Here is a 9,026-nt window from a genome sequence, read left to right as displayed (position 1 = left end):
CTTCTCGGTCGCCCTCTCCTGGATAAAACTGTGAATAGCCATGTGTAAAAAACTGATTAGGATTCCAATATTTTAGCAGGATTTGACACTCCAGGCGGAGCTCTTGAGCGGATGACTTCACTCAAAGACATCTTTCCAGTCTAATTTTAATGATGCACTCTCTCTCTCTTTCACAAACACACACATACACTCCTGTGCACACTCACACGCACGTGTGCACACTCACACGCATATGCAGTCAAAACACACAGACGCACACGAACTGGCTGGAAAACTATTTTTATTCAGGCTAGTGATACCTTGTTCCTAAAAAGACAAATGATTTCACGGGTTATTTCGTTTGGATGTATTTCTTGTTTTTATCGATGACTGGCTTCCTTTTTGTCACGCTTTAGACTGATGTACGGTCACATTGGATTTGAAAACGACATCCTTTCTTCCATAGATCCACGCTACCTGAAAGAAGGCCGCCTTCTGAATCCAACGATACCAGTTATGTGCACATCGGACCTACGCTTCAAAAGATACGGACAGGTAAGCTTTGGCCAATCAGATCGCATATGCTAACGAGGGTGGAATTAATGAGGGTGAAACTCGTTTTTATCTATATACCTAGCTGCAACTGACCCCAAACTAGCCCCTAAACCTTAACCCTCAAAACTGCTAGCCTTAGCCCCAAACAAAACTGCTAGCCTTAGCCCCACTGACCGTAACCCACTGACCCCTGGCCCCACCGTTTTTAAACGTGCCAGTCCCTAGACTCTGTAAACCTTTATTAACCAGACGCTTCATCAAATTCTGTACAGAAATATCATAAAACTAATATCATATTCTCCAGGATATAACCCTTGGCTTCTCGGTCGCCCTCTCCTGGATAAAACTGTGAATAGCCATGTGTAAAAAACTGATTAGGATTCCAATATTTTAGCAGGATTTGACACTCCAGGCGGAGCTCTTGAGCGGATGACTTCACTCAAAGACATCTTTCCAGTCTAATTTTAATGATGCACTCTCTCTCTCTTTCACAAACACACACATACACTCCTGTGCACACTCACACGCACGTGTGCACACTCACACGCATATGCAGTCAAAACACACAGACGCACACGAACTGGCTGGAAAACTATTTTTATTCAGGCTAGTGATACCTTGTTCCTAAAAAGACAAATGATTTCACGGGTTATTTCGTTTGGATGTATTTCTTGTTTTTATCGATGACTGGCTTCCTTTTTGTCACGCTTTAGACTGATGTACGGTCACATTGGATTTGAAAACGACATCCTTTCTTCCATAGATCCACGCTACCTGAAAGAAGGCCGCCTTCTGAATCCAACGATACCAGTTATGTGCACATCGGACCTACGCTTCAAAAGATACGGACAGGTAAGCTTTGGCCAATCAGATCGCATATGCTAACGAGGGTGGAATTAATGAGGGTGAAACTCGTTTTTATCTATATACCTAGCTGCAACTGACCCCAAACTAGCCCCTAAACCTTAACCCTCAAAACTGCTAGCCTTAGCCCCAAACAAAACTGCTAGCCTTAGCCCCACTGACCGTAACCCACTGACCCCTGGCCCCACCGTTTTTAAACGTGCCAGTCCCTAGACTCTGTAAACCTTTATTAACCAGACGCTTCATCAAATTCTGTACAGAAATATCATAAAACTAATATCATATTCTCCAGGATATAACCCTTGGCTTCTCGGTCGCCCTCTCCTGGATAAAACTGTGAATAGCCATGTGTAAAAAACTGATTAGGATTCCAATATTTTAGCAGGATTTGACACTCCAGGCGGAGCTCTTGAGCGGATGACTTCACTCAAAGACATCTTTCCAGTCTAATTTTAATGATGCACTCTCTCTCTCTTTCACAAACACACACATACACTCCTGTGCACACTCACACGCACGTGTGCACACTCACACGCATATGCAGTCAAAACACACAGACGCACACGAACTGGCTGGAAAACTATTTTTATTCAGGCTAGTGATACCTTGTTCCTAAAAAGACAAATGATTTCACGGGTTATTTCGTTTGGATGTATTTCTTGTTTTTATCGATGACTGGCTTCCTTTTTGTCACGCTTTAGACTGATGTACGGTCACATTGGATTTGAAAACGACATCCTTTCTTCCATAGATCCACGCTACCTGAAAGAAGGCCGCCTTCTGAATCCAACGATACCAGTTATGTGCACATCGGACCTACGCTTCAAAAGATACGGACAGGTAAGCTTTGGCCAATCAGATCGCATATGCTAACGAGGGTGGAATTAATGAGGGTGAAACTCGTTTTTATCTATATACCTAGCTGCAACTGACCCCAAACTAGCCCCTAAACCTTAACCCTCAAAACTGCTAGCCTTAGCCCCAAACAAAACTGCTAGCCTTAGCCCCACTGACCGTAACCCACTGACCCCTGGCCCCACCGTTTTTAAACGTGCCAGTCCCTAGACTCTGTAAACCTTTATTAACCAGACGCTTCATCAAATTCTGTACAGAAATATCATAAAACTAATATCATATTCTCCAGGATATAACCCTTGGCTTCTCGGTCGCCCTCTCCTGGATAAAACTGTGAATAGCCATGTGTAAAAAACTGATTAGGATTCCAATATTTTAGCAGGATTTGACACTCCAGGCGGAGCTCTTGAGCGGATGACTTCACTCAAAGACATCTTTCCAGTCTAATTTTAATGATGCACTCTCTCTCTCTTTCACAAACACACACATACACTCCTGTGCACACTCACACGCACGTGTGCACACTCACACGCATATGCAGTCAAAACACACAGACGCACACGAACTGGCTGGAAAACTATTTTTATTCAGGCTAGTGATACCTTGTTCCTAAAAAGACAAATGATTTCACGGGTTATTTCGTTTGGATGTATTTCTTGTTTTTATCGATGACTGGCTTCCTTTTTGTCACGCTTTAGACTGATGTACGGTCACATTGGATTTGAAAACGACATCCTTTCTTCCATAGATCCACGCTACCTGAAAGAAGGCCGCCTTCTGAATCCAACGATACCAGTTATGTGCACATCGGACCTACGCTTCAAAAGATACGGACAGGTAAGCTTTGGCCAATCAGATCGCATATGCTAACGAGGGTGGAATTAATGAGGGTGAAACTCGTTTTTATCTATATACCTAGCTGCAACTGACCCCAAACTAGCCCCTAAACCTTAACCCTCAAAACTGCTAGCCTTAGCCCCAAACAAAACTGCTAGCCTTAGCCCCACTGACCGTAACCCACTGACCCCTGGCCCCACCGTTTTTAAACGTGCCAGTCCCTAGACTCTGTAAACCTTTATTAACCAGACGCTTCATCAAATTCTGTACAGAAATATCATAAAACTAATATCATATTCTCCAGGATATAACCCTTGGCTTCTCGGTCGCCCTCTCCTGGATAAAACTGTGAATAGCCATGTGTAAAAAACTGATTAGGATTCCAATATTTTAGCAGGATTTGACACTCCAGGCGGAGCTCTTGAGCGGATGACTTCACTCAAAGACATCTTTCCAGTCTAATTTTAATGATGCACTCTCTCTCTCTTTCACAAACACACACATACACTCCTGTGCACACTCACACGCACGTGTGCACACTCACACGCATATGCAGTCAAAACACACAGACGCACACGAACTGGCTGGAAAACTATTTTTATTCAGGCTAGTGATACCTTGTTCCTAAAAAGACAAATGATTTCACGGGTTATTTCGTTTGGATGTATTTCTTGTTTTTATCGATGACTGGCTTCCTTTTTGTCACGCTTTAGACTGATGTACGGTCACATTGGATTTGAAAACGACATCCTTTCTTCCATAGATCCACGCTACCTGAAAGAAGGCCGCCTTCTGAATCCAACGATACCAGTTATGTGCACATCGGACCTACGCTTCAAAAGATACGGACAGGTAAGCTTTGGCCAATCAGATCGCATATGCTAACGAGGGTGGAATTAATGAGGGTGAAACTCGTTTTTATCTATATACCTAGCTGCAACTGACCCCAAACTAGCCCCTAAACCTTAACCCTCAAAACTGCTAGCCTTAGCCCCAAACAAAACTGCTAGCCTTAGCCCCACTGACCGTAACCCACTGACCCCTGGCCCCACCGTTTTTAAACGTGCCAGTCCCTAGACTCTGTAAACCTTTATTAACCAGACGCTTCATCAAATTCTGTACAGAAATATCATAAAACTAATATCATATTCTCCAGGATATAACCCTTGGCTTCTCGGTCGCCCTCTCCTGGATAAAACTGTGAATAGCCATGTGTAAAAAACTGATTAGGATTCCAATATTTTAGCAGGATTTGACACTCCAGGCGGAGCTCTTGAGCGGATGACTTCACTCAAAGACATCTTTCCAGTCTAATTTTAATGATGCACTCTCTCTCTCTTTCACAAACACACACATACACTCCTGTGCACACTCACACGCACGTGTGCACACTCACACGCATATGCAGTCAAAACACACAGACGCACACGAACTGGCTGGAAAACTATTTTTATTCAGGCTAGTGATACCTTGTTCCTAAAAAGACAAATGATTTCACGGGTTATTTCGTTTGGATGTATTTCTTGTTTTTATCGATGACTGGCTTCCTTTTTGTCACGCTTTAGACTGATGTACGGTCACATTGGATTTGAAAACGACATCCTTTCTTCCATAGATCCACGCTACCTGAAAGAAGGCCGCCTTCTGAATCCAACGATACCAGTTATGTGCACATCGGACCTACGCTTCAAAAGATACGGACAGGTAAGCTTTGGCCAATCAGATCGCATATGCTAACGAGGGTGGAATTAATGAGGGTGAAACTCGTTTTTATCTATATACCTAACCCTAACCCTAACCCTAACCCTAACCCTAACCTAACCTAACCCTAACCTAACCTAACCTAACCCTAACCCTAAGGCTTGTGTACTTGTATATAGTTTAAAATCTCCTCCCAAAAACCAACCCTGACCTTAACCACTTAGGCCCTGGGTAATAGAGCCCGGGACATTACAGCCCTGACTGTTAGAGCCCTATACTGGGTGATGGGACACTCTGGTGTGGCCAGTATGAAAGTGGAGCCTGCTTGGTGACCATGGGTGGGATGGACAGTGCACAACCCAGTCCGATGCCCTTTGGGCGTTGGTTCTGGGATCTCTACTTACCTAACTCAGCCCGTGCCTCTCTCTCTGGGCCTCGCTGGTCTCCCTTTACGGAAAACCATACTGGATGTCTCCATCTGTAAAAAATCAAAAAAGATACATGTGGGTTAAGAGTCATGTAAACAGAATTTGTATATAGTTGGTTTAAATGTGATACACAAAAATGTACAGTAGTGAGCTAGAAAGAGGGATGTATCATAGCACAAAAAGGTGTATTTTTTTGAATGAAAGCACAGTTGAGGTTGAAAAGACAATGGGGGTGCCGTGAGTGATACATAACACAAAAAAATGTGTTGTAAAATAAAACAAAGGGGTGCTAAAAACACAAATAAGTGTGTGAAAGTGAAACATAAATAAATGGGTCTGTGAAGTTAGTAACACAAAAAAGTGTACACTAAAACAAAAAAAGTAAACTTATAAGAGTGTAAGGGAAGATGAAAGAGTGCTTGAATTCAAAAAGTGCACTTAAAAGTGCTTGATATATTCAAAGAAAAGGCTCTGAAAAATTAGAAAAATTTAAAAATTCAAAAATAAACAGAGGGGAGGAGCCTAGGCCCTGCTCGGGGTATAAGAAGCTGCACACACAGCTCCCGAGTGAGAAGAGGATGACAGTTGATTTTTTGCTCCACCACATACATGGTGTTTAGAAATAAAATTAAAAAATTAAATTGAGCTCAGAGACAAAAACATTTATTTTACACAAGTCATGCCTGAAGAAGACACAGAAAGCTGTCGAAACGTCGCGATAAAAGGCTTGTGTACTTGTATATAGTTTAAAATCTCCTCCCAAAAACCAACCCTGACCTTAACCACTTAGGCCCTGGGTAATAGAGCCCGGGACATTACAGCCCTGACTGTTAGAGCCCTATACTGGGTGATGGGACACTCTGGTGTGGCCAGTATGAAAGTGGAGCCTGCTTGGTGACCATGGGTGGGATGGACAGTGCACAACCCAGTCCGATACCCTTTGGGCGTTGGTTCTGGGATCTCTACTTACCTAACTCAGCCCGTGCCTCTCTCTCTGGGCCTCGCTGGTCTCCCTTTACGGAAAACCATACTGGATGTCTCCATCTGTAAAAAATCAAAAAAGATACATGTGGGTTAAGAGTCATGTAAACAGAATTTGTATATAGTTGGTTTAAATGTGATACACAAAAATGTACAGTAGTGAGCTAGAAAGAGGGATGTATCATAGCACAAAAAGGTGTATTTTTTTGAATGAAAGCACAGTTGAGGTTGAAAAGACAATGGGGGTGCCGTGAGTGATACATAACACAAAAAAATGTGTTGTAAAATAAAACAAAGGGGTGCTAAAAACACAAATAAGTGTGTGAAAGTGAAACATAAATAAATGGGTCTGTGAAGTTAGTAACACAAAAAAGTGTACACTAAAACAAAAAAAGTAAACTTATAAGAGTGTAAGGGAAGATGAAAGAGTGCTTGAATTCAAAAAGTGCACTTAAAAGTGCTTGATATATTCAAAGAAAAGGCTCTGAAAAATTAGAAAAATTTAAAAATTCAAAAATAAACAGAGGGGAGGAGCCTAGGCCCTGCTCGGGGTATAAGAAGCTGCACACACAGCTCCCGAGTGAGAAGAGGATGACAGTTGATTTTTTGCTCCACCACATACATGGTGTTTAGAAATAAAATTAAAAAATTAAATTGAGCTCAGAGACAAAAACATTTATTTTACACAAGTCATGCCTGAAGAAGACACAGAAAGCTGTCGAAACGTCGCGATAAAAGGCTTGTGTACTTGTATATAGTTTAAAATCTCCTCCCAAAAACCAACCCTGACCTTAACCACTTAGGCCCTGGGTAATAGAGCCCGGGACATTACAGCCCTGACTGTTAGAGCCCTATACTGGGTGATGGGACACTCTGGTGTGGCCAGTATGAAAGTGGAGCCTGCTTGGTGACCATGGGTGGGATGGACAGTGCACAACCCAGTCCGATGCCCTTTGGGCGTTGGTTCTGGGATCTCTACTTACCTAACTCAGCCCGTGCCTCTCTCTCTGGGCCTCGCTGGTCTCCCTTTACGGAAAACCATACTGGATGTCTCCATCTGTAAAAAATCAAAAAAGATACATGTGGGTTAAGAGTCATGTAAACAGAATTTGTATATAGTTGGTTTAAATGTGATACACAAAAATGTACAGTAGTGAGCTAGAAAGAGGGATGTATCATAGCACAAAAAGGTGTATTTTTTTGAATGAAAGCACAGTTGAGGTTGAAAAGACAATGGGGGTGCCGTGAGTGATACATAACACAAAAAAATGTGTTGTAAAATAAAACAAAGGGGTGCTAAAAACACAAATAAGTGTGTGAAAGTGAAACATAAATAAATGGGTCTGTGAAGTTAGTAACACAAAAAAGTGTACACTAAAACAAAAAAAGTAAACTTATAAGAGTGTAAGGGAAGATGAAAGAGTGCTTGAATTCAAAAAGTGCACTTAAAAGTGCTTGATATATTCAAAGAAAAGGCTCTGAAAAATTAGAAAAATTTAAAAATTCAAAAATAAACAGAGGGGAGGAGCCTAGGCCCTGCTCGGGGTATAAGAAGCTGCACACACAGCTCCCGAGTGAGAAGAGGATGACAGTTGATTTTTTGCTCCACCACATACATGGTGTTTAGAAATAAAATTAAAAAATTAAATTGAGCTCAGAGACAAAAACATTTATTTTACACAAGTCATGCCTGAAGAAGACACAGAAAGCTGTCGAAACGTCGCGATAAAAGGCTTATGTACTTGTATATAGTTTAAAATCTCCTCCCAAAAACCAACCCTGACCTTAACCACTTAGGCCCTGGGTAATAGAGCCCGGGACATTACAGCCCTGACTGTTAGAGCCCTATACTGGGTGATGGGACACTCTGGTGTGGCCAGTATGAAAGTGGAGCCTGCTTGGTGACCATGGGTGGGATGGACAGTGCACAACCCAGTCCGATGCCCTTTGGGCGTTGGTTCTGGGATCTCTACTTACCTAACTCAGCCCGTGCCTCTCTCTCTGGGCCTCGCTGGTCTCCCTTTACGGAAAACCATACTGGATGTCTCCATCTGTAAAAAATCAAAAAAGATACATGTGGGTTAAGAGTCATGTAAACAGAATTTGTATATAGTTGGTTTAAATGTGATACACAAAAATGTACAGTAGTGAGCTAGAAAGAGGGATGTATCATAGCACAAAAAGGTGTATTTTTTTGAATGAAAGCACAGTTGAGGTTGAAAAGACAATGGGGGTGCCGTGAGTGATACATAACACAAAAAAATGTGTTGTAAAATAAAACAAAGGGGTGCTAAAAACACAAATAAGTGTGTGAAAGTGAAACATAAATAAATGGGTCTGTGAAGTTAGTAACACAAAAAAGTGTACACTAAAACAAAAAAAGTAAACTTATAAGAGTGTAAGGGAAGATGAAAGAGTGCTTGAATTCAAAAAGTGCACTTAAAAGTGCTTGATATATTCAAAGAAAAGGCTCTGAAAAATTAGAAAAATTTAAAAATTCAAAAATAAACAGAGGGGAGGAGCCTAGGCCCTGCTCGGGGTATAAGAAGCTGCACACACAGCTCCCGAGTGAGAAGAGGATGACAGTTGATTTTTTGCTCCACCACATACATGGTGTTTAGAAATAAAATTAAAAAATTAAATTGAGCTCAGAGACAAAAACATTTATTTTACACAAGTCATGCCTGAAGAAGACACAGAAAGCTGTCGAAACGTCGCGATAAAAGGCTTGTGTACTTGTATATAGTTTAAAATCTCCTCCCAAAAACCAACCCTGACCTTAACCACTTAGGCCCTGGGTAATAGAGCCCGGGACATTACAGCCCT

At 41.8% G+C, this 9,026-nt stretch overlaps 1 long non-coding RNA gene across 1 annotated transcript; it reads left to right on the top strand.

The window, feature by feature from the left end:
* Positions 1-422: 422 nt before the first annotated feature.
* LOC128028641 (uncharacterized) lies at positions 423-4,840 on the top strand. The gene is made up of 6 exons (XR_008187192.1): positions 423-534; positions 1,298-1,386; positions 2,150-2,238; positions 3,002-3,090; positions 3,854-3,942; positions 4,706-4,840. It is a non-coding gene; the product is annotated as an uncharacterized LOC128028641 (long non-coding RNA).
* The last annotated feature ends 4,186 nt before the right edge of the window (positions 4,841-9,026 follow it).

The sequence above is a fragment of the Carassius gibelio genome, chromosome A15, assembly GCF_023724105.1.
Source record: "Carassius gibelio isolate Cgi1373 ecotype wild population from Czech Republic chromosome A15, carGib1.2-hapl.c, whole genome shotgun sequence".
Taxonomy (NCBI): domain Eukaryota; kingdom Metazoa; phylum Chordata; class Actinopteri; order Cypriniformes; family Cyprinidae; genus Carassius; species Carassius gibelio.
Note: the sequence above shows the minus strand (reverse complement) of the source record. Positions and strands in the feature narration are given on the sequence as shown.